Source organism: Arvicanthis niloticus, chromosome 29, assembly GCF_011762505.2.
Source record: "Arvicanthis niloticus isolate mArvNil1 chromosome 29, mArvNil1.pat.X, whole genome shotgun sequence".
In the NCBI taxonomy this organism is placed as follows: Eukaryota; Metazoa; Chordata; class Mammalia; order Rodentia; family Muridae; genus Arvicanthis; species Arvicanthis niloticus.
In genome coordinates this window covers 9,027,119-9,052,668 of record NC_133437.1, presented here as the reverse complement: position 1 = coordinate 9,052,668, position 25,550 = coordinate 9,027,119, and the positions used below count along the sequence as shown (strand labels likewise).

The window sequence follows — 25,550 nt, the reverse complement described above, 5'->3', positions numbered from 1 at the left end:
TGCAACTATTCTATTTTAATGAAAATACAGTAATCAATATATTATTTTCACGGAAATAGTTGCATTAAAATAAAACAGTCCACTTGACTGAGCTTTGATCATTTGAGAAAGGAACCCCCTCAGAATAAATCAGGTTGATAACTGATTAGCAGAGCATGTAATCTGTCATTTTAAAACATGTGCCAAATTTCTTCACATAAATCTTACCTTTAAAATCTTCAAAGGGAAAATTTATTTTGGGCACATTGTCCATGAGTATCAGTTGACATTTATACAGTGCACAGAATTTATAGTGTGGGTTAAGATGTTGGCCATAATTCCAGGCCGATAGTTTGCAAAGGGAAGATTCCATTTTGTACTGTTTATAAAATGTTACTCTGCAGTTCTGTGCTCCAAGACTAACAAAGTCTATCCAAGTATACTCAAGCACTGCAGTTTAACTTACTGCATTCATTAAGTGAGGCTAAGATTGTCCTAATTATATGTTATCAACAATTAAGAAATGGATCCCACACCACAGACTGGCTAAAACATTCTGTATTCTTGGCTGGTTGCCAGCAGAGGTGTCACGTTCCATGCTACCTTGTCACCAGCCACATTCCTGCTTCTGCAGAACAAGTAGCAGCTGCCTTAGACAAAATAACCTGAGTTCTCACACACGTTTTCCTTTAGGAAAGAACTCACACTGAACTGCGTTTCTGCAGTGGTTAGTAGTACACCTGAGTGAATTTGTGCTGAAAATAAATGTATTTTATTCAAATAGAAATTTTCACTGATATAATCTTTCCTGGCTTTCAAATGCATTTGTCCCATCAAAATAATGGTCTTACTTTTCATGCTGAAACTATTGCCAAATGGATTCTGTGGGCACAAAGCACTCTTTGCTTGTTAGGCAATGATTTTCCTATACCTCAAATTACATAACCTTACGGTGCTCTGTTTCAAAGGAAAACAATCTTTATTGATCCAAGCAGTCAGAATTAATTGTGGATCTCTGATCTTAAAACTCCTGGCAAAATTCTTTTATTCAGAACACCCATATGCCAGACGTCCAACACTTCACAAATCCTTGTGGGAATGATTGGGTTTTCAAATGCTCTGATTGTTCAATCTATTGCGGCTTCTGAAAGCAGAGGTTCAGCAAGGAGTTTGCCTGTACAGAAACGGGCTCAGCCAACTGTATGATGTGCCCCAGTCTTTGCTTCATTTGTCATCTTTGTTTTTGATAAAGTCAAAATGGATTTTAAAAGTTGCTCTCCTTTCCTTGTGTTTGACCAGGAGACCTTGGAGCAACAGGTGTGTGCTACAGCACACTGAGACACTGAGTGACGTTGCTGAGGTAGGAAGCTGAGTCAATAAACCCTGACAGCCAAAGGTCATTTGTTCCTCAAATACTTTCTGAAAATAATGGAAAGCTATATCTTATAGGAAGAAACGACTTTAAAATTCTCCATGTATGGATACATGAGAACATGTGTTTTCTGTTACCAATTTACTTGTATCTTGAAAGCTTTACTGTCTCCTGTATGAATCAAGATAGATGTCATATGGACTCCTTAATTAAAAGATGTCCAAGATATTCACGAAATCCACACAAAATCTCTAGTATGCAAGTAAACCATCTTGGGCCATTGTGTACTAAGACTATTTCTTACTGAGGCAACAGCTTTTCAAGTCTTGCTTTATAGGAAAATATTTTTGTTCTATTTATAACCCATAGACCTGTGCTATTTCTTCTCTAAAATAAATCATTTGGAATGTTAATGACCTTTGATTTCATACTGGATTCTTTGATTTCATTTGGATATCTTCAGATATGTCTCAGTAAACATCTCTAGAGATTCTGGCAAATTCCATTAGGAAATGTCAATTTGCTGTAGGTAGCCATACCAACACTGATGCTGAAGACAAGGAAGTAGGCTTCCGATGTGAAAATGACTCTGGGCTATGACAGGGAAGTAGGCTTAGATATTTTGGTCATCCTGATAAACCCTTAGAAACAGTGATCATGGGAGTGTTCATGTAACTGGGTTTAATACCTTGCTTGTTCTTTGATTATTTGTGTTTATTGTCTTGCTTGTTCCTTAACTATTTGCATCTATTGTATTGCTAGACCCCCAACCTAGAACTGACCTTAATACATGCATGTAATTAAAATGACATGAAAGAAAAAAAAAAGGAGGGGGGATCCGGGATCAGATAGGGGGTTCTAGGGAGGGGGAAATGGGTAAAGGGAATGACATCTGAAATGTAAATAAATAAAATATCCAATAAAAAAATACAACAGAAAGAATACAATAAAATATTGACGAAAAAAGAACCAATAACAACTTGGGAGAATAGGGTTTATAATGTGGTTACAATTTATCAAGCCACCTTCAAATAATAAAATGAAATTCTAATTTATACTCTAAAAAAGTATGCTTTGAAAATTATGACAAAATCAAGAATAAGTTAGAGAGGAATTTTGTCTCTGTTAAAGTATTTAGCAAAACATAAAAATGCCATATTAGTGGATTTCATATGCTTTGATGTATAAGTCCCACCAATTTCTGCTTATGATTATAATAAAGTGATTTAGGAACCTGCATAAAAAAGAAAGAACTAGTCACATGGCCTATTGTCTCTCACACTTTCTTCTTCTTCCCCTGCTGTTTCTCCTCCTTTCCTCTTTTCTTCTTCCTTTGTTTCTTCTTCTTATCTTACAATCTGCTTCTCCTCTCTGCTTTTGGTTTAATATGACACACCAAACTACTGTAAGATACTCAATTCTAACTGATCAGTTCCTCTGGCCATTATTTAATCTAGTCATGGTGCAGCAGTGCATTGGTAATGCCTTTGCCAGTTTGAGTCATGACATGGATCAATGTCCCCGACAACTTCTTGGTGATGAAGGACTTTTATGTGGTTCTCTTTCTTTTTATATTACCCAGTTACCGTGTGTGTTGTCTACATCTTTTTTTTTTTTTAACATCCAAGATGCTTTTCAGAAATATATTCAACAGTGTTTGATTTCTTCAAACCTTTTTTCTTTATTGATTTTGTCTAATCTTATTCTTAAAAATAACTCACCACTTCTCTTTTGACCTGCAGTTGATTTGTATATATCTTCTCTCCCTTGAGAATAGCTTTTATTTTTCCTTGCTAGTTTTCTTCTACCCTTTAGTGCTATTTCATATCACAACTTAAGTTCAGTCTAAATTGCTGGTACAGCTGCTTTTGTCAAAGTCCCCTACACTTTGCTGACCATATCACTGACTGACAAGGTATGGTACCTTCAGGTCTTCTAAGAGAATTGCTTCCCGTGGAAACACTGGAATAACATTGTTAAGCTATAATATCAGAGAATTCTAGTAATTTTAAACAGCTAAAGTGACTTTTACCATATCACTGAAAGTTATTAAAGTTCTGAATCTCAAAACTAATATATCTCATATCAAGACTACATGTAAACACATGATTCTAACATTAATAGAAAGAAGCCTGTGTAGATATAATATAAAAACGTAGTAGAATTAATCTTCCAGTTTTTTTAAAATACTCAATGGAAGGAATTGGTATTGTTGTTGTTAAATTCCTGTCTATGGATACATAGCTTTTATATTTACTGAATTATTTGGGCTAAGTCCCATTTTTTCCTTTATCATGACCCTTCTTGAGCAAAAATGCATACAATTTTCATGTTAAGAGTATATTGGAAAATAGATTTTGGTATATATACCATTGGGAGAAAAATTTTAATCAAAAGAGAGGTTAGTTTCTGTTTGTCTCAAAATACATAGGACCAGACCTAAAGCAGAATCCATTAGTGCTGAAAACAGCTCTATCCCTTACTTAAGAGCCCAGTAATTTCATTTTGTCACTTATATTCTTCTCCATTTCATTAACAACCTTCCTAGACAGTAAAAATGTTTGCAGGAAGTGTCTAGTGCTTCCATGAAACATACTTGACAGCCTAAAGGAAATGCCTGGGAAACAAGGAGCCCCCTTTGCACTCTGTAGCCAGTAGGACAAATCACTGATATCCTCTTAGATATTAAAAGGCAATATCCTGAGATAGTCTGAAATCTCAAAAGGACTAACAAAGTTCATTCCATTTGTCATTGAAATTTGACAGTGATGTAGAACAAAACCTTTCCGCAGCAGGGACAGGCTGCACCGAAATCCTTTTGCTACAAGGAAATTAGGTCAGCAGAAATTTAGGTCAACACCTTACAGATATGTCCTCATGCCTGAAAGAAGCCAGGAGAATGTAAAATATAACATACAGGAAGGTTATTGCTTTTGTATTTAATTTGAAAGGTGGTACCTTCCAAAGCTTACTGTGATATAAATGCAGCTATGATTCAGCAAAGGCAATTGCCTTTTGCATCACCCCCATTGCTCCTGATAAATTTGAAAGCAATACTGAGGTACTTCTAGCTGAGCCTGACTGACCCAGTTTAATCATGAAATTCAGGAAATACTTATCAAGTCTACACTATGTGCAATGAGTCTATTAGATGATGAAATGTTATGAAGACTAATAAGCATCTACCTTCCACCCCTCCCTTTGATGACTAAGAGGCTTATAAACCCAGGAAGAGGAGAAGGTTGGATGTAAATGAAAGTACAATATTGTTCACACAGAGAATGAATTCCTACTGTGTGTCACAGGATGAGAATTAAGATACAAGATGTAAATCAACTGGATTTACATACATCCAAAACAGTTGGATGTAGAGGAGTAAGATATCTGGTAAGTTTGGGGTGGTCAAGAAAGAAACTTTTCTTGAAAGGGGTACGTTAACTCAATTTTAAATGAGTGCAATTTCAACAGATGGTGATCTATAACAGGTCCCTGAGTGGAAGTGGTAGGAAGAAACACACAGTCGGTACCTAGAGGCAGGAAGTAAGATGAAGCAGCCCTGCTTGAGAACTTTAGGGCAAGATAGTGGTTTATTCAAAGACAAAAAGGCAGACAGATTGTGTTGTACTTGAAGAATAATACATGATCCATCTGACAATAAATATTAAGCATAGGAACAGAAGCTGAAGTGTTGATATTGCTTGATTTATAATAGGATTGCATTCCAAAATAGTTCTTAGTATGTATTTTAAGTTGACAATAAGTTGAAAATGTATCTGATGTACTATCTCATTGAACATTCTACCGTGCTTAACCAACAGTGCCTTGTAGAGTAGAGGCTATTCTTTCCTGTGATTACATGGTCAGCTAGGACAACAGCTTTGCTGTAGAGTCAAGCCTGAAGGGAAGGTTGAAGTTCAAAGGATGCTTTCACAGTAAAGCTGGGAAACTGTTAAAAAAAATTAGGGACCCTCTGTAGTTAAAATGTCTGGAATTTTTGTTAGCTTTAACTTGAACATTGGATTTAGGATTGTGATTAGGCCAGAGGAAGGGACCGTGGGGATTAGCATTCCCCTTTAGTGTAGATAAATAAAGCGTAACAGTGTAAAGTGCTCCATTAACATAGATGAATAAAGCATGTTTTAAAATTGTATCTGCTGCTCCAGAATGTCTCTAGATGTAAAGGGATTTGATTGACATCTATATATTTACAATGTATTTTTTTAAGAAACAAGGAATTTTACTACACTTTTAAAGTAGTATAACTCAGTGTTCAGCCATTTTAGAGAAAAACTTGAATGAGAAATAGAAAAAAAACTTAGCTTTTTTATTTTTATTTTTTTATTTTCGTTGGTTATGAGACCACCTTCTCACTACATATATCAGCAAGCGAAGTCTGCTTTTCAGCAGTGGAAATTTCATTATCACATCTAATTCTGGTTTGGTGGCACATTAAACTTTCAAGCAGTTAATGACTCTGGTTTTCTTTCTGTTCAGCTTTACCCTTCATAAAAGCACCGACAAGTGGAAAGAAATGACAGTAAGACTGAATTATGAACTTTAAAGAGTTGAGAACAAGCCACTGCCTGTACTGTGAGAGCTGCTCACTCTGCTCTGGATTACCTGTCTGCAATAGGTCACTGGTGAGTCCTGTGTACCCTGGCAATGACTATTGTAAAAGACTGGCTAAGGAATTCTGCAAGAGGAGGCGGGGGACTCAGGAATGAAACTGTCTTAGGTTTCTATTAAATACATAGATTACCCAAACTGCCTTCATAAAATGACTCAATTTCTACATGCATTTCCATTATATTCTGCATATTATAATTTTGACAAATAGTAAAATAGCTTGTGTGTGTGTGTGTGTGTGTGTGTGTGTGTGTGTGTGTGTGTGTGTGAAGGCCAGCTTTGTTTCTTAAATGCTCACCCAGAAGTGCTTTGGAAATTTTAACAAGTAGAGACTTTGAATGATGTTTTGATACTAAAAAAAAAAAAAAAAAAAAAAAAAAAAAATAGAATGAAAACAGGTGTGTGTGTGTGTGTGTGTGTGTGTGTACATGCTTTTATGATTGGTAAATGCCTATATTACTGTTCAAAGAACATAAACACAAAACTCATGCATTGACAGAAGTTTTAGTAAGAAGCTAGAATTAGCTTATTGTCTGCTTCTTCCTGCTAGGTATATGCTTCTATTCTTCCCTTTGAGATGAAAAGTAGACTCTGAGAAGTCAAGTAATTTGTAAGACAGACATGTCCAAAGTGAGTTTTTAAAAAGCAAAGAAGTAGTAAAACATTAAAACAGATCACACTATGCCCTGTTGTAGTTTGCTTTTTTGGTGCTGGATCAAACACATGGACCAATACAGCTTGAGGAGGGAAGTGGTTATTTTATCTTTCAATTCATTATTGAGGGGAGTAAGAGGATGACCTTAAGGCAGAACCTGAAAAGAGAAGTTATGGAGGAATGCTGTCTATGAATTCACTCTCAGGCTTGTGCTCGGCAGCCTTTCTTATACAACCGAGGTCTAGCTTCACACGTGACAACCACCATGGTGGGATGGGCTGGCCTTTACAAGTCAATCAGCTATCAAGACAATTCCCCACACACATGGCCACAGGCTAATCTGATCTGAATAATCCCTCATCTGAGACACCCCCTTCCCACATACAGGACTCTTGGTTTTAGCAAGTTGACAGTAAAGCCAGTGAGTAGGTACTCTGTAGTCCAGAGCCCAAGGTTCACCTGTCCTCACTGCACTCCTGCCTTCTTCTCTGCCTTTAACTTGTCTTTCATAGTCAAAGGTTTTACCAAGGAAACACAACAATATGATCAAAAACTAGTTTTGGACTGTTTATAAAGATACTATGTAGCTCAAATGAAGACCAATGTAAGCCAGGCGGTGGTGGCCCACGCCCTTAATCCCAGCACTTTGGAGGCAGAGGCAGGTGGATTTCTGAGTTCGAGGCCAGTCTGTTCTATAGAGTGAGTTCCAGGACAGCCAGGACTACACAGAGAAACCCTGTCTGGAAAAACAACAACAACAACAACAACAACAACAACAACAACAACAACAAAAGACCAATGTAAGTAAAAACATAAGGCTAGATGTGAGTTTCACAACAATGATGATTAAATTTCTTAGCAGCCATGCTCAAGAAAGATAAGGGCAATGAGTTTACAAGCCACCAATCTAACAATTAACCCCAAATCAGAGTATTGCAGTTTTATTTGGTGTGTTTCATATGATGATCTATGTTAGCATATGTGGTACAGGTTTCTGATGGTCTAGTTTAATTTCTTGCTTTATGTACAGGTTTCTGCGGTGTGCATGCACAGACACCTCAGTGTGAACAGAACATTGAAGATCAGAATGACTAGTCTCTGGAAAACTAGTCTTCCATCTTTATGTCATGACTGTCATGTGAGGGAGCTGATTAAATAAATCTACTGAGAGTATTTACACTCTCAGGGTATGTCAGGGCCATATATGCACTGTGTCTGGCTCTACAGGTGTGTGAGTGTTTTCTAGAATACTGTCTTCTCTCTTTAGGTTTGACTGTCATGATTGTTTATTATTCTCACCATTATCTGTGGAAAAACCTCTTTCTGCATACTCAGAAATGGCAATCACTTTACAATTCTAAATTGCTTTATTTAGATCTTTGCATATTTTACAAATGGGCTCTGTGCAGTTGGGACACTTGTCATTACAGAGGAATCCCATGTCATATTTTGGTTAGTTGAGGTGATTCACAGTCACCAATTATTAGGGAAGAACATTCAGGAAAAGCATGCTAGAGGAAATAGAAAATCATGGTTCAAGTTCCCTCATGCAGGGTCTAAAAGAGCTCAGACTTGCATTTAGTCTTAAAGAGGAATGTCTGCTTCATTTGGTTGGATTGTGTAGAAGAGCAGTGCAGTGGAACATAAGACTGTCTTGAGAGAGATACTCTACAGGGAGCCATAATGATAGAAAAAATTGCTTTTCGTCTTTATTAAAGCTAATTTAATATAAACTTGCTGTTAGGAAATCCATATCCACAATGAGTTTGACTAGCTTGATTTGTTTGTAAAGAAATATGGTCCATTTAGCAAAACAGAAAGAGGTATTGACGTCATCTTACGTCCACTCTAAATCCACCCTTCTCCTGTACACTAGAGAATGAGGCTGCAGAAAAACCACCCAGTGAAGTAGGGCAGAGATAGCAAGGTGGCAATTAAAATGACTATGTCAACTATTTGCTTGAGTTATTTTCTAATATTTTACACTGTAATATCTTTTACATAGCACCCTCATTTTACTCTATTATAGAAAGAAAACTATTTTTTAACATAAAAAACTATTATAGAATCCTTTAAAAGATGATGAATGGGAAAATTAGAAAAAGAAGTAGGGAAAAATACCACATAGTTCTCAGTTAGAATTGTCTCAAACTAAGATTGCCAAATGGTATTTGGTTTGTTAAAAAAACATTAATGTATTAAAAGAGAAATTTGGGTCCTCCGAGTTTCCCGTCTCCCAGCTTCCTCCAATGGTCAGTTTTCTGATCACTTAATACCTCTGATGTTTCCACTGTTACATCTTCCTTTCTTAAGCCTAGATTAGCCTATTAATTTCAAAATCCATACCTATCACATGTGCTAGGATACCAAGCCTACGCAACCAGAGATTGTTACCAATGATATGTCCCAGGGCTCCCTGCCTACTTAGCTGCCCTTATCGGCTCCTTAGACCTGAACCTTTGTGCCCTCCTAAAAGACAAAATCATGCACTTTGCACGTAGTACTGTGCCCTAAAATAGGTTATTTGATGCTCTCTACTGCTCACAACTCTCTTCATGGCTTTTTGGATCAAGTTCACATGAGATTATGAAAATCCATTTGGTAATGGAGATCAGTAGTAGGTTGAGGGTTCAAAACATGAAAAGACTGACTAAAATCCCAGATTCAAGTTCTGTCCCCGGTGTGCTAAGATTGTTTGGTATGTAGTTTCTAAAACGTGTAAAGGCGAGTGTGCTGGGCCAGCTCTCACTCTGCACAGCGATGCTTGAAGTTGTCTAGTTTAAGAGGGAAGTCATATTCAGGGCACCAAGATGGGATGTGAGGAGCTGCTTCTTATAGTGTGGACCCTCTGGAGAAAAACAGATCCTTCTGCATTGAGGATGGGCATCGGGAGGGCAAGGCCAGGCTAGGGTTGCTTTCTAGATGAGGCTGCAGCTGAGTCTTGGATAAAACACCTTAGGTTTTGTAGGTTAAAAGGGATGGGTTCTGTGGGGAGAAGGAAGGTGTTGTAGATAAGGCGCTCCTTGAGGTATGTGTAGAGGGAGAATCCGAGCAAATACTGCAAGCCCATTCTTACACTGCTTGGTGAAGCTGCTTAGTTTAGGAAGGAATTCTGAAGGCTCCTAAGGCCCACTGCCTTTTCTGTGTCAATCCCACTGTACAGGAGATCCTCAGCTAGAGCAGTCTGAAGATTGCTTAGTGATCTGATTGCATGTGATTTATATATTTAATTAACCCGAAAGAACAGAATTTTATAGTGTTTGCTATTAAAAATAGATGCTATCCTTAGAAAAACAAACTGTTTCCTTTCAGACTTAATTTATAATCAGAAACTTGGATTACTAAACAATTTTCCCTTTTGTGTAAATTGACTGAAACCGATATTACAATGATTCTTTTTAAACAGGAGTTTTCCGGACATAAAATTTGTATACAACAAGCAGAAGCCTTGGATCTTCTGTCACATCTAGAATTTGAGATCTTTTTGAAAGCATGAGTAAAAGGTTCAAATTATGTTACAACTGGTGAGTCACAAATTACCGCTGCACAACCGTGCTGCTTTTACTGTGCTACTTTTGAGCTGTGGGAGAAATTAATGAAGCATTAGCTGCATGCTTCTGTAGCAAAGCAAGTCTGCAAAGGCTGCAACTAACAGCCCATGCTAGGCAAGCCCACAGTCTCAGGCTGCTATGTTACTAAATGTCACCCCATGCCTCAAGGTCCTTCTGTATTTCTGCTCACAATGGTAAAAGGTGGGATTCACAGTAAACTTTGTAGGCAGAAAGAATAAGGAGAAGGAAAGTGGCCAGTGTTTCTCTTAGGTGGGATAGTCCCATGTGGCTGCTGCTGCTTACATTTTATTGGTAGACTGCAGCCACATGGATGGTCAATGTTCAGGTAGACAGGGAAACACAGTTCTAAGCTCATCACAGTGTAACCCCCCTACAGAACTGCATTCTTTCGGCACGGCAGAAAGAGTAAATGAAAATCATGGAGGCAAAGCATTGTCTTTATTACAAGTCTTAGTGTAGCAAACAAATCCATATCAGAGCTTCATATAAAACAACCAAAAGTTGTTTTATATGACATGACAAAAAGACCATGCCTACAGGCATTAGACTCACTGGCTAGCTGTACTACGCTGTGATGGTCTCTCGTCTATTCATTGGCTAACTTCATCGGAACTACTATAAGGTAGCTAAATAAAACCCACAGTAGCCGTTAGGAGGAGGTTCTATTCCTAAACCCCCAATGTTATGACCTATAGTAAACTTACCTGGATTTCCGACGGCTATATTACTAAGTTGTAATTGCACCCCTAAAGCTGTGAAGCACTTTTTTACAGAGATGATGCTGGACGATACTTGCACCGACAGACTGAGAACATTACAAGTAAATGTGGCAACATTAGTTCTAAAGGCTTGGTACACTCAAAGACATTCTGAGCATCTTTCTGACTATGACATTTCATGCATCATCATTATAGCAGAGACTGGACCTAATTGTTCCAAGAAACCATATGGTACCATTTAGGATAGTTCTAGTCATTGCTGTAGCTATATATGAAACAGACTTTCAAAATATTGTCCTTTTTTTTTTGCTTCATCAAATAAATTATTATTCCTTTCTTATTTATTTATTTGCACGAGGCTTTGTTTGTTTCTCACATTCCTCTCAAAATATGGAAATGGTGTGAGACTCTTGGGATATTCTCAGAAGTTTACAACTTCAATTTTTGTGTTCTTGTCCCAATTGTCTTTGGTTTCCAATGTGGATATTTAGCTTTTTAAAAATAATCTACTTAATAAATAAATCACTTTTTAAACCCCACATATAGACTATGTTTTGCTTCAAAAGTCATAATAACAGGAGATCAGGGAAATATCAAATATGACTTGAAAAACTGAAGATCAGAGAGATGCCCACAACTGGGTATGCAGACTGAGCATTAGATGGGGCTGGCCCCATCCAGACATGCCAGCAAATGTCCGGCCACATAACAGATCAGGGACTCCAGTTTTGTTTTATTTAGCATATAAAGAAAAAAAATCAATTTCCAATCATTCTATAAGGAGGTAAAAATATGCTGATTTTTTGTATCAGGTTTTTTTGGCTTTTTATATAGGGAGGTTTTGTAAATAAATGACATTTGTGTATGAATAAAGAAAATGCAGAACATTTACATTGGAGAGTTTTGAACCTAATGCAAAACTTACAAACAGTACATATATCCAGCACACTAATTAAAGTCACTAAGAAGGGTTTTGAGTTTTACCATAATGCATGTAAAAGTTGAAACAAAAATGTTTAAGAGATAGAGGCTTGGTTTTCTTAGCTAACATTATGAGTTTAGGCTTACAAAAACTTTTTTACTTCAAATTTGCTTGCTAAATCAAGACTTAATGAAATATTTCCTTTTTCTGACATTACGAGTTTTAGAGTTAATCATACATTAACATCTCAAAGATTTCACAATTGATTTGGCAACTAAAATTACTGCAGTTTAATGCCCATTTACATAAGAAACCATATTGAGGGTGTTTGCCTTTTCATCACTGAGTAAAAAAAAGCCTCATATGCTTGCCTGGTTACTAAAGTCCATTATTTGGAGTGTCTGGCACCCATATCAATGCATACATTTTAGCCACTCATTGTTTTGAGATTATTATTTTATGTGTGTGATCATTTGTACCAATTTATATCTGTGCAACCCGTGCATAAGTGCCTATGGATGTCAGAAGAGGTTGTCATCCCTGTGACTGGAATTGCAGTCATTATGGGCCACCATGTGGTACTAGGAATTGAACCCTGGTCCTCTGGAAGAACAGCCAGTGTTCGTGATCAGTGAGACATCGTTCAAGCTTCGGGTCAATCATTTTTTAAATAGAGTTAGAAAGAGCTGGGAAGATAGCTCAGTTGGTAAGATGCCAACATGAGGATATTTGTTAGGTATTCAGTACTCACACGCAGACAAGAAAGCTGGGTGTGACAACATGTGCCTATGGTCACAGTGCTGCTGAAGGAGACAGAAGGCTCTTTGGACTTGCCAGGTTCAGTGACAGAACCTGTTTCACAAGGAATGGGAAGAATGCTTGTTATCGACCTTTGGCTTCTACATACTTGTACATATATGTCCCTATACACAAAGGCAACATTTCTTTAGCATGTACAAAGAGTAAAGACTTAAAAGATATTCATTACTTTGTTGTTTGAATTACAGTGAAACAGTTCTGTTAATAGTTTGTATTTTCTTTTCTGTTTTCAAAAGCATGACATGTAATGTTGTTCCATTGCCATAGAATAAGTACCTAACATATATTTATCAAAAATAATTTTGCTGCAAGAAATGATAAAGGACTTTATAATATCATATTCAAAATTGTGTCACTACCTATGAATTTTCTAAAGATCAGCAGTCCAGATGAAAACCCCGTGGACTACAATGCTTCTCTGGGTACATTCTTCACAGCCGAGTCGCCTCTGCTACTCCTGTGCTGTGTTCTCGTGCTCTGGGGCAGCTGGCCAATGAACATGGCTTTCTCTGTCTCCTTTTGCTCCAGATTTCCCAGGAAGCAGATGATTTGAACACACAGAGGGACACAGTTTTCTCTTCCTCTCACTTACTATTTTGCTTTCTAAAAATGTTATTTTTCTCAGTTCTTTGAGAATTTCAGACAATGCATTTCGAACATGATCCTCCTAGTTCACCAATGTCCACGCTGCTTCCCTATCCAACCAAATTTGTGCCAACTTTTAAAATCCACCATGTAAAGGTTATACTACCCACTCTTTGTGATGTATGACCTTCATTGGCAGGTCTACTTAGCAGGGGCAACACCATTAAAAATTCTGACTCTCCCTCTTGCAGCAGCTACCCACTGCCGATACTCCTTAGCCAAGGGTGGACTTCATGCCCTCCTCCTCTGGAGTTTTGTCTAGCTGGTCTTGCCTTTGCTGTCACAACCACTGTGGACCCATTGTGCAACTGCTCTGTTGTGTTCAAAAACGAGTTTCCTTGTAGTCACCCACCTCCTATGGATATTACTGCCCCCTCTTTCACCATGATTCCTGAGCCAGAGGTGAAGAGGTGTGATATAGATGATCTGTTTCCGTTGAACATTCTCAAGTTTCTTATTCTTCATATCTTGATCAATTGTGGGTCTCTGTACTAATAGACATGTACTGCCAGAAGAAATTTTTCTGATGAGGGCTGATAGATACATTAATCTATGGATATAAGGATGGACCATTATGAGCTAGGTAATGCGTTGACCTTTCTCTAGTGGAATAGTAGTCATAGGGTTTCTCCTAGGACCTATGACCTGCTTACCCACGGGCTTTTGTCACTAATAAAAGTACAAGTTATGGGTTTCAACTGGAATGAGCAGGCTTTGAAAAGCCAAAGAAAAAGTGGGTGATTACTCCCATAATATTTATGTTAACACTGCACCAGTGGACACATCTTGCTGATATGGGATGTCCCTTGCCAACAACTCTAAATGATGTAATGAATTTCCAGCACCATTTTATTTATTTGTTTATTTATTTATTTACACTAATTTATTTATTAGCTTTTGGTGTCCAGTAGAGGTATTACTGCTCCTTCATAGCATAACTCCATTTAAATACTATATATATATATATATATATATATATATATATATATATATATATATATTTTTATATACATATACATATTTATATACATATATAGTATATATAATATATGTAGTATTTATATACTATATATATTATATACATATATATGGTATATATATTTATATACATATTATATGTACACACACACATACACACACAGATATATATGTATATTTCAGGAAATGTACTACCATAGTTCTTTCTTTTGTAATTCAAGGCTAAATCAAAAGCAGTTGAAACTTTTAAAGCAAATTTAACAATGGGTGACAATTCAACCTCTATTAGCTAGGTTTATGTCTAAGAGCTACATAGAATCTTGAGTTAGCAATAGTTTAAGTTACTGCTAGCTATTTATTCGTTCTGTGACCATACTGTGAGACTATGCAATTTAGAGTGAAAATGTATATGGTCTCCCAAAGCCTAGGAGGAAAAGATTTACAACCATTTAAGTAAGAAGTGTGTTTAAGTCAATTTTTAAGAGTGATTTCAGCTTGGCCCAAACTGACCCTGTCATTTTCTTTCCCAAACAGATTCATTTCCCTGGTTCCTTATCTCACCTTAACTATGACAACCCATTAGCTGATTCCTCCAGCTCCTTTACACTTTGGCCTAAATGATTTTTTTTGAAACTTCAATTTGATCAAAGCTCTCACTTCCTAAAATTTCTGAAGTTTGCTTTCATCACCTTCAGGGTGAAAATTTAAATACTGTATCTGAGGCTGCTGACCCCAAAGCCTCTCACGCACACAGACTCCAGCTACCTCAAGCCTGGTGTTTTAAAGTACTTGGCATTTTGTGCTTCAACATCTGTGGTTCACGTGGATGGTGCTGCAAAAATGTCAATCTTAATTTTTTCTATTCTTATTTTAAGGAAATTAAAAGAATCTGAGAAAAATCCTAAGGTTTTATTCTTTTACAATTAATTGGATAAGAAATTTAAAAATAAAACAATCATTTGGGGAGAGGATGGCTGATAATTCTTATTTATTTTTTCAATATTATAATATAATTACATCATTTCCCCTCTCTCTTTTCCATCTCATATACCCCGCCTTGCTCTTTTTCAAATTAATGGCCTCTTTTTTTCCTCAATTGCTGTTATGTACACACACACACACACACACACACATACATATATAATATTTACATACATACATACTGTCTGTATTTTCTATAAGTCAAAAACTGCCATTAGTATCATTTACGTAATAGTTTTCTTATAGTTTCTCCATACTTGAGAACACCTTTGGGGAGATATAGTCATATAAAAAATACTGAATAGAATTTAAGTATTACAAAAGTTCAAATAATTATTACACCAAGAGTAGGGGCTTCTTGTCTGGGTTCTCAATGATGCCTTCTAGTTCTCTTTCAATTCTCATTCCTGTTATGACCACGAACCTAGGAATCTCTTATGACCCCTCAGTTTATATCACATAAATACAGACCATAATTTATAGCAGCTTCCATTCAAATTGCCTCATCATTTTCTCTAGCTAGTCAAAGAACTGTTTAGCAACCTTTTAATCCTGAATCCTGAAAAATGGAGATTCATTAAGCCCCTTAAATCACTTTGCTGGGCTTCAGTTATGGTCAGTAAAAGCCATCATACAATGGAAACAAAGTTTTCTTGGTTCAGGCACTTCATTCATTCAGGTCTAAAAGCTTTCAGTCACAATATTACAGAACTAATCTCTTAGTGCTAAAGTGATCAAGAAATAATTTTAGGCCAGTGTTATAAGCATGGCTCAAAACAAATTTGCATTAGTCACAATATGGAATGGGAAAGGGCAAGAAAGATTTTACAGAAGATTCCAATGTCTCAAACAGGTGTGCAAAGAACAATCTGAAAATTGCAAGCAGATGATATAAAGGTAGGATTTTAGGGAGACAAGAAAGCGTGTTAGGGTCAGAAGTAAGACATGATGTACTACAGTTGTAACTGAAGAACACAAGATTAAGAAGGAGGCATATGCTGGAGGGAGCAGAGAAAAAGCAGAGCGGAGACTATAATTTGACCCTAGATTAAATTATTTAACTTTCTATTGCTTTACTAGAATCCAGTAGAAAATACAATATTTTAGGTTTTATGGTCTTAATTAGTTTTAGTATGAAGGAAGGATTAACAGAGTATGAATCGAGGGGCATTCTGGGCTATTGAGTGATGCTTGCTAGTCCCTGTGTGGTCCAACAAGGGCTTTCAATAACCCAATACACAACATTATTTAGTTTTGTCTTTTCCTCTAGATTTTAAAATAACTTTTTAAAGCAAAGGTGTAACTTTTTTTTTTTTTAATTTCTTTCTCTGGTGCTTAGAATCCCACCTCACATAAAATAAATTGGTGAAGCACAAGTTTTCTTAAGGTGAGTTAGAGAAGCTATCCACATAAGCCAAACAAGCAGGAGGAGCTGAGTGCACGTTTCCAAATCCATGTAAAAAGACCAGGTAAAATATACATAATATGGAGTCATCGGGTTATATTTAGGAATGTATATGAGTATACAAATACACATATGCAACAGCAATTTGGAGGAAGGAAGTTGGTATATGGGAGGGTTCGGAGGGAGAGAAAGAGAAGAGGGAAATGATCTAATTAAATTATAATATCAGAAATACACATCAGCACAAACATCAAAGCCAGGTGTGATGGTATGTGTGTCCCAGAGCTGAGAAGGCAGAGGTAAGCAGGTCTATCAGCTTTAATGACCAGATCATTTAAACTACCTAGTGAACACTAGGCCAATGAGTGAATCTATCTCAAAACCCAGTGTGGGTGACTCCTGAGAACCCATGCAGGTACACCCTCATCTATATGTGAGCACACATGAGCATGTACCACATGCATGTTATTTATAAAGATAAGTTTGTCTATGTGTATATTATAATTGTTGAAGCGATTTAATGTGAGCCCAATGAAGAAATTCAGAGGATACCTTTTGTTTTAAGTAATTTATTCATTTTATATCCTGACCATAGTTTCCCCTCCCTCCTTTCCTCTCACGTCTTCCTGCCCACATCCTCTAACCCCATCCACTTCTCCCCTTTCTCTTCAGAAAATGGGGGGGTCTCCAATGGATATCAACCTACCTTGAAATACTAAGCTGCAGTAAGTCTAGGTGCATCTTCTATCCAGGCTAGAAGAGACAGCCCAGTATAGGGAAAGGGTCTTAAAGGCAGGAAACAGAGTCAGAGATAGTTTCTGCAAGTAGTCTCACATGAAGAACAAGCTGCACAACTTACATATGTGAAGAGGGCCTCGGTACGTCTCGTCTCGTGCATGCTTTCTGGTTGGCAGCTCAGTCTCTGTGGGCCTTTGTGGAGCAAGATTAGCTGATTGTATAGGTTTTCTTGTGGTATCCTCGACCCCTCTGACTCCTCCAATTCCCCACTTTCTGTAGAATTCCCCACGCTCCACATAATGTTTGCCTGTGGTTCTCTGCATCTATTTTTATAAGTTGTTGGGTGAAACCTCTCTCATGATGGTTATGTTAGGGTCCTGTCTTCAACTATAGCAGAGTATCATTAACAGTATCAGGGGTGGGCTCCCTCTCAAGGCATGGATCTCAAGCTGGACCAGTTATTGGTTGCTCATTCCCTAAACTACTGTTTCATTTTTGTTCCTGCATACCTTGTAAATAGTACAAATTGTAGGTCAAAGGACTTGGGGCCACAATTTCCATTCCCTCCACTGGAAGTCTTGCCAGGTTACAGGAGATGGCCGATATCTCCCATATGGTTCAGGCTCCATATCCCCCATTGCTAGGATTTTTACGTTGGGTCACCCTCATAGACTTCTGGGAGTTTCCCGTTGTCCTAGCTTTTTATCTCATCCCAGAGATGCCTCCCAACCCAATTCCAATTTTCTCACTCAGTACTCTCTCCCCCCATTCTTCCCCCACCTTATCCCTCCTGTTTCCATCCCAACACCTACATTTATCCAGTGCCCCACAATGAATATTCTATTTCAGTTTCTCAGTGAGATTCATGTGTTGCCTCCTTGAACCACAGATAATACTTTTTATCTGTAAAAATATTTACTGTTAAAGTTTCTATATTGTATTTGATATGCATATATATATATTAAGTGCATAGATGATTAAACAGACAAATTAATGTTTAACTTCAAAATAAAATGACCTACTGTTTCTCTGTGAGCCAAATGTACACTAGTTTGTTTCTCCATCACAGTAACAAGAAGTATATAAAATTACTATGTATTGCTTTCTCATTCCTGTGTGTAAAACAGCATGCACAACTAATTTGTATGACCAACTAAAAAAAATGAACTTAGTTCCTGTTTTTGGATTAGATTCTTGTATATTTTGAGTAGACATCTAAAGTTAATTCTCCAGCAAATTTGTTAATTTTTTGGACAATCAAATAAGTACTCTGATCACTAAAACAATCTCACTTCAGTCATCAATGTGATTAGTGTCCATGAAGTAATAAGTAGTCCTAATTTGTTATCAAGTTAGCATCTATCATTCTCATCTTAACTTGGATGCAAATATATAATGTCCTGGCATCTCATTAATTACAGCAGTGTGTGCATTTGTGTTTGTGTATGTGTGTGTCTGTGTGTCTGTATGGCTCTGTGTGTGTGCATGTAGGTGTATATGCAGGTTGTTTATGTGTGCTGCAAATACACATTAATGTGAATGATGTACCTGAGTGAATGTGAAATTCAGAGGATGGTATTACCTGTCTATCTCAGTCGCTCCCCATCTTACTATTTGTTCATTTATGTACTTTTGGTACAGCACTTTAAACTGAACCTAGGATCACAGCTTCAGCCAGACTGACTAATGAGATCCAGTAATCCATCTTTGTTCTCGCCTGTTAGAGTTGTAGGTACATGGTATCATAGCCAACTTTTACACACGCTCAGAGGATGTGATCTCATGTCATTATGCTTGTGTTGCAGGCTCTTTACCTACTGTCAGAGTTACCTCTCCAGACTGTTTCTCTGACAGTTGGGGAAGGCAGAGGTACTGAGAGGAAGGTTTGCTTATGACATGTGCTAGACGTGTATGCAATGATTGGAAAAAATAGGTCACTCTGTGTCCATTGATCAGACAAATGAGTCTTCTCTTGATTTTGGGGGTCATAGAAAACTTAAAATCTCTATGTGCCTTATTATTATGAACAAATGAGATGTATGTAAAATATCACTTTAAATTTGAATAAAACTGATTGGTTCATGGTAAATTTAAGTGCTTATTTATACTTGAGGGTATTGTAAGTGCAACAATGCTGATATAGAGCCACATTGCTCATCATTTAAAAATGGGAAAAGAAACATAAATCTATTAGTTCAACGATGGCTCACCATTTTCTAAATGCTGAGGCCAGATTATATGCTTGAAGCAAAAAAAATTAAGACATATTGAATCATGTTCAATCTTCTTAGAACTATCCATCTAGTAAGAGAATCACATGCTAAAGGATGTCAAAAAGCGATCAAAATGTATTTTGTGTCACTATAGGAAAATCTACAAAAACTGAAGAAAAAGAAGTCTGAATGAACAGCTAAATTTAATCAAGAAAGGCTTTGCAAAGGACATTTGAACTGTATCTTGAATGAAGATAGGACATTTCTAGAGAAAAAGAAAGACAGGGTTTTGCACATCATAATAGATTAAGCAAGAGTAAGAAAAAGGGGGCTCAGATGATGTGATATTATAAAGAAGCAGGAATGCCCGGCATACCAGGTTAATGAATCTATACGATATTGCAATGTGGTTCACAAATGATTTGCATGGAGCTAAACATTTCTAACTTCTTTCTAAAGGCTTTAGGAAGTTACAGCTATTTATTATCTTTTTTATTTTAAAGTATTTAAAATATTATACACATATAGACACAAATTAAAGGTGATAACTAGTTTTTCATTATTAATATTAGTTTTTAATTAATTAATTATTTTTTTGCCTATTTGCTTTACATACCACTCACTTCCACCTAGTCACCCCTTCCCACAATCCTTCCCCCACACTCCCTCCTCTTCTCCTCTAAGTGGGTGGGGCCCCTTGGGATCCCTCCACCCTGGCACTTCAAGTCTCTGAGGCTAGGCCCTTCTTCCACTGAGGCCATATGAGTCAGCCCAGCTAGAAGAACATATCACACATTCAGTCAACAGCTTTGAGATAGCTTCTGTTTCATTTGTTCCGAACACTCTTGGTTTTAACAAATTGACAGTAAAGCCAGTGAGTAGATACTCTGTAGTCCAGAGCCCAAGGTTCTTCAGAATGACTCTTTTTTTTCTTCCTTTTTTTCCTTCTCTGTATTTTTCTTCCTCAACTCATATTAACTCTTATTTTACTTTATTTATTTCATTATGGGTTTTATAATAATGTTCAAATATGCAGAGTAACTATGTGTTTAATATTTCTATTCACAGCAATTATCAGCATTGTTTGCTTCACAAAACTGTCACATTTTAAAATGCATTTTGCTTTTTTTAAAAAATCAACTATTAGAACAAATGTTCTCAAATCAATAAGTTAGTTTATTACAGGCTTTTTTGGCTTATTTATTTGCTTCTGAAAATTGCACCCACAGCTTCATGCATGCTAAATCTGATACAGAATAGTTAGCTCTGAAGGCTTTTAAATGGGATATTAAAATGATTCAGAACTTTGACCATGAATACTGGATCATACAAGATCAGAGAAGATGGCAGATTTCAAATAAGTAGAAACTGGAGGAAGAGGAGTATAAACTGAAGGTGTAGCCTCAGAAAATGCCAACAATTTTGGAGAGGATGAATCTCTAATAAATAATCAGTGAATTATTATTCAACGTGTTTCAGTAAAATCATAATATCCATTACTGTTTAAAAATTTGACATTTTAGATTCTTTGAATATCCTGCCTAGATACATAAAGATGTGGAGTATGAAAGAAAAGACATGTCGTTTTAGGAAAAGAGCCTTTCCCATCGCAGCAGTTCCAATGCTTGCCTTGGAAGAGGAACTGGCTGTGATTTGAAATAGCATTTGAACTGTCCTGCAAATAATAATTAATTAAAAATAGCTTCAACTAGCCTAGATGTTTTAGCAAGCTCCTTCATATACATGCAGATTTCTCCACATTCTCATCACTCTTTATATTTTCCCATAAAGTGCTCTAAAGGTAGTCCAATTTATTTTGAAAGACAAATGGCTGAGTCCATGCTGAGTTTAGTTGGAAATTCTGCCGACCTTGTCTTTCCCAAAAACACTGTTATCTTTCGTTAGGTTGCTCAGTATAGGACATGATTACTCTACTTTGTCACTCAAATAAAAATTTATGTAAACAGCACATTACCCATGCTTAATACCTAGTCTTAGTACATTAAAGTATACACTTTCTGTATTTGTAAATATCATGTCAATATCTCAGTCAATATTTTCCATAGATGAATGTTTTGCTTCCATGTGTATGTGTGAGCCACATGTGTGATTATGGCAATGCAATGGAGGTCAGAAGAGGGTGGTACATGCCCAGTAGTGAAGCTATAGGAAAACATGATCTACCATTTTGGTTGCTGGAAACCAAACCAGATCCGCAAAAATATCAAGTGCTCCTAACCACTGAGCCATCTCTCAAAACTCCTAGGAAAAGGTCTCATTTGAACAGTTAGTGTTCAAATTAGTGTTCAAATGTTAGCCATTCTCCAGACAACTCTCATTATTCTGGAAATACTTTTTACAGTTATGATAAAGACAACAAAAATCTCTTTCAAAGTCCTGCAGCCTGGTAACATTTTTCAACCTGTGTGTCATGTTAAATTTCTCCAATTTTGAAATCTTAATTGTTCTTAAAATTAATTTTAAAGTGAAAATTAAAAAAGCAAAAACAAAAGTCCATCACCAGAATTAATAGTAAAATTTATCTCATTCCCATTAATATCACCACTACAGAAGATCTAGTGTGGAGAGGATGTGCATTTTTCCTTGTTTTTAATTCTCAGCACTTTTCTATTACATTTATAGCGTTTTCTTTTTAAAATGTGTTAATATTAGTTGTATCACTATACTTATCATTTTCAGATCCCTATTCAATCAGAATTATTTTGAAATTTAACCATGAAAGACTAAACCTACTTTAGTCGGACCAGCAATACTGCAGGAACTAAATAAGCTTTTGTTTCCATGGTTCAAAGGTTCTTCCCTGTGGGTACTATGGGTCTTTTGTTTGCATACCTCTCAAAATCAGGACAGAAATCTCTAATTCTTGCTATGATGGTATTTAGAAGTGGAGCCAGACATTTAGAGGTAATTAGATTCAGATGAGGCCATGTGGCTAGTGCCCTCTTGTTGGGATTAACATGCCTGAAGAAGAGATAAGAACAACCCTTCCACCTTTTCTTCTATCCCTCCCTCCCCCATCTCCTTCGTTCCTAATTCCTCTACAAGACAAGGTTACATGAACACATAGTGAGGTGTTAACTATCTATAAGCTATAAAGAAAGCCTTCATTTGGAATCAAATCCAGATAATGACCTGGTAGTTGCTTTTTCAAGCCCCTAGAACTCTTTTTTAAAAAGTAAATGTATGCTATTCAGCCCACCCAGTCCGTGGCGTTTTATTAAGTAGCACAAGCTAAATCAACTAGAAAGTAGAGTGCCTTTATCAAAGAATGTACCCATTTTTTGCCAGGAGTTTAACAATGTACTTCCAATTTATTCTTCTAAATGGTTCTTCCTCTACTAAGAAGTTTATTATTTGATGGTGCTTTTTACCAAGAAGATGTATGAAATGGTATTTCATTGTTTTTTAAATTTTTTTCCTGATTGTGGTTGGATATATAAACATATAATATTTGAAATATAAGATGCTTGGTCTGAATTAATAAAATATAATGAAGGGAGAATTGGAATTCACCAGAGAAAGAATCTATAATGTTGGCATTCCATGATTTATTCCCAACACACTAGAAATATTTCAGTGTGCCGAACAATGTAAGTATTATGGGTTGAAATCCTTATAGTCAGGATTTATTAGTGCTCAAGTATTTCAGAGCATAAGTTGGTGGGAAAAAAGCTGTATTTAAAGCACAGACCATTTTGGTGTGAAATAGTCTTTGCTCCATACCACATAACAAATTGAACTACAGAATGTGTTACCATATGAGAAAAGGAAAATTCAGGGGCTGGAGTGGTGGCTCAGCAGTTAAGAGCACAGTCTGCTATTCCAGAGGACCTGGGTTCAACTTGCAGCACCAATGTGGCAGATAGTTCACCAATGTTTGTTATTACAGCTTCAGGAATTCTGACACCTTCATACAGACACACATGCAAAAAAAAAAAAAACCCACCAATTTTGAAATAATTTTCAAAAGTGAAAAGAGAAAGAACATCCACAATTGTGTGGGCTCACACGTAAGAAGAATCTGTTGGGGGAAGGAAACAGGTGTAGTCTGAAATAGCTTGAATAATCTTTTAAATAATAATTAAGTTCATCATAAGTGGAACCTTTGTTTGAGAGAAAAAAATATGTTTAAATGAAACAAAAAGAGCCTGCAGAAAATACGAGAATTGCAGGGTGGTCCATATAAACTGATGGATTGCTATAAATCTAAGTGAGACTTTTCCATTCTCTCTCTCTCTCTCTCTCTCTCTCTCTCTCTCTCTCTCTCTCCCCCATAAAACCTGCCAAAAAATTTTCCTGAAATTCTGAAAATAGAATAGTTCTTCTTTCATTTTCTGTTTCATGGTAGAGTTTGCTGATTTATATTTTAGAGAAGTTTCGTGAGTGACAAAGAAAAAATAGAAAGAAAAAAGAAAAGAGAAGGAAGGGAGCTTACAGTTTTGACATTGGAATGAAATGATTACATCTATGACCAGTTCATTTTTTTTTCATTAAGTTTATTAAGTAACATGGATTGCATTGTATGCATTAGAAAAATTCAGATAATGGCACAAGTCTTACAAGGTATCTATGAAGATGACATGAGGAGGTCTGTATGACTTTTGCTCCCCATAGAGTAGATTACTAAATTCTGAATTTTATATTATGTAGAATTTATAAATACATACTTTTTAGCAACTATAGGACTAAAATAAAATATTTTCTGAAAGTATTAGTATTGTATGAAATCTGATGTTAGACTTATCTATTCCAAAATTCTAGTGTTCAATCAAAACATAAATTTTCCCTTTGAAATAATTTTATTTTGTATAATTTCTGTACAGACTAAGAAGCAGTGTAACTTTGCCTGTAATGATGTTATATTCTTCTCATAATTGAAAGGAGACATTGACCTGGTACAATACATATAAGTATCAACCATGGTCAGAGAACTGTCCAAGAATTGGCATATAGCCATAAAAATTAGACAATATTTCCATTTTCTTAGAGTTTGTACTCTCAGTGGAAAAAAGTGAAAGAACCAGAATGGAAAAAATAGTTAGGAAATACAGACAATTATTTAAAATGTCATATAAAGAGACTAGACAAGATACTTTTCTAGGGTCTAGTCTGGACCAACCAACACAACTGCTCATCTGCTTTTCTGCCCCAACTTTCTCTATCCATATCAGATTTAGAACTAAGGACGGAATTCCACATGAGCAGATTTCGCCACAAACATATAAACAGCATGAGAGATCAAGCCACTATAATCTCTTCTAAACCTATCACACAGTAGAAACGTTTGTTAAGAGGAATTACCTAGATGAGCACTAGAACACAGTATTTAAATAATAGTCACAAACTCATCAAAGAATTTATAGAGTTTTAGAAGACAAAAAGAAACAGCTCATTAAAATGAAGGAAAAAAAAAGACCGCTTAAGAGAATAAATACCTGAGAGATTCCAAATATACACAAACATGATGCTTATGTAAATGACAAAGATAATCAAAATTTGAGAACAAAATCCAACAAGGAGATAGAAGCATTTGGAAGGAATGTGCTTGACATAAAAAAGGAATGAAACATCCAGGATCTCAAATGGAAAACTCAAAGGAAAGCCTTATAGGTTTGAATGAATCTAGCAGAAGACAGACTACCAGAATAGAGCAAATAATCTAGGCAAATTAAGAAAGAAATATGAAAAAATTTAAAAAGTACAGAAAAGAAACATACATGAAATATGGGACACAATGTAAGAAAAACAGATTATTCAAATTATAGTTATAGATGAAGGAGAAGAATAACAAGTCAATGACATAGAGCAGCCCCTCAACAAATTACAGAAGAAATCCTCCCCATACTAAGGAAAGACACAGTTAAACAGATACAAAAAGCAAAGTAAACACCAAACAGATAAGTAA

General features: G+C 36.3%; 1 long non-coding RNA gene across 1 annotated transcript in view; it reads left to right on the top strand.

The window, feature by feature from the left end:
* LOC143440363 (uncharacterized) overlaps positions 1-25,550 on the top strand; it is an 85,977-nt gene that overhangs the window by 57,001 nt on the left and 3,426 nt on the right. Inside the window, exons 3-4 of the long non-coding RNA XR_013108101.1 lie at positions 5,846-5,991; positions 10,039-10,156. This is a non-coding gene — a long non-coding RNA (uncharacterized LOC143440363). The remainder of the gene's footprint in view (positions 1-5,845; positions 5,992-10,038; positions 10,157-25,550) is intronic.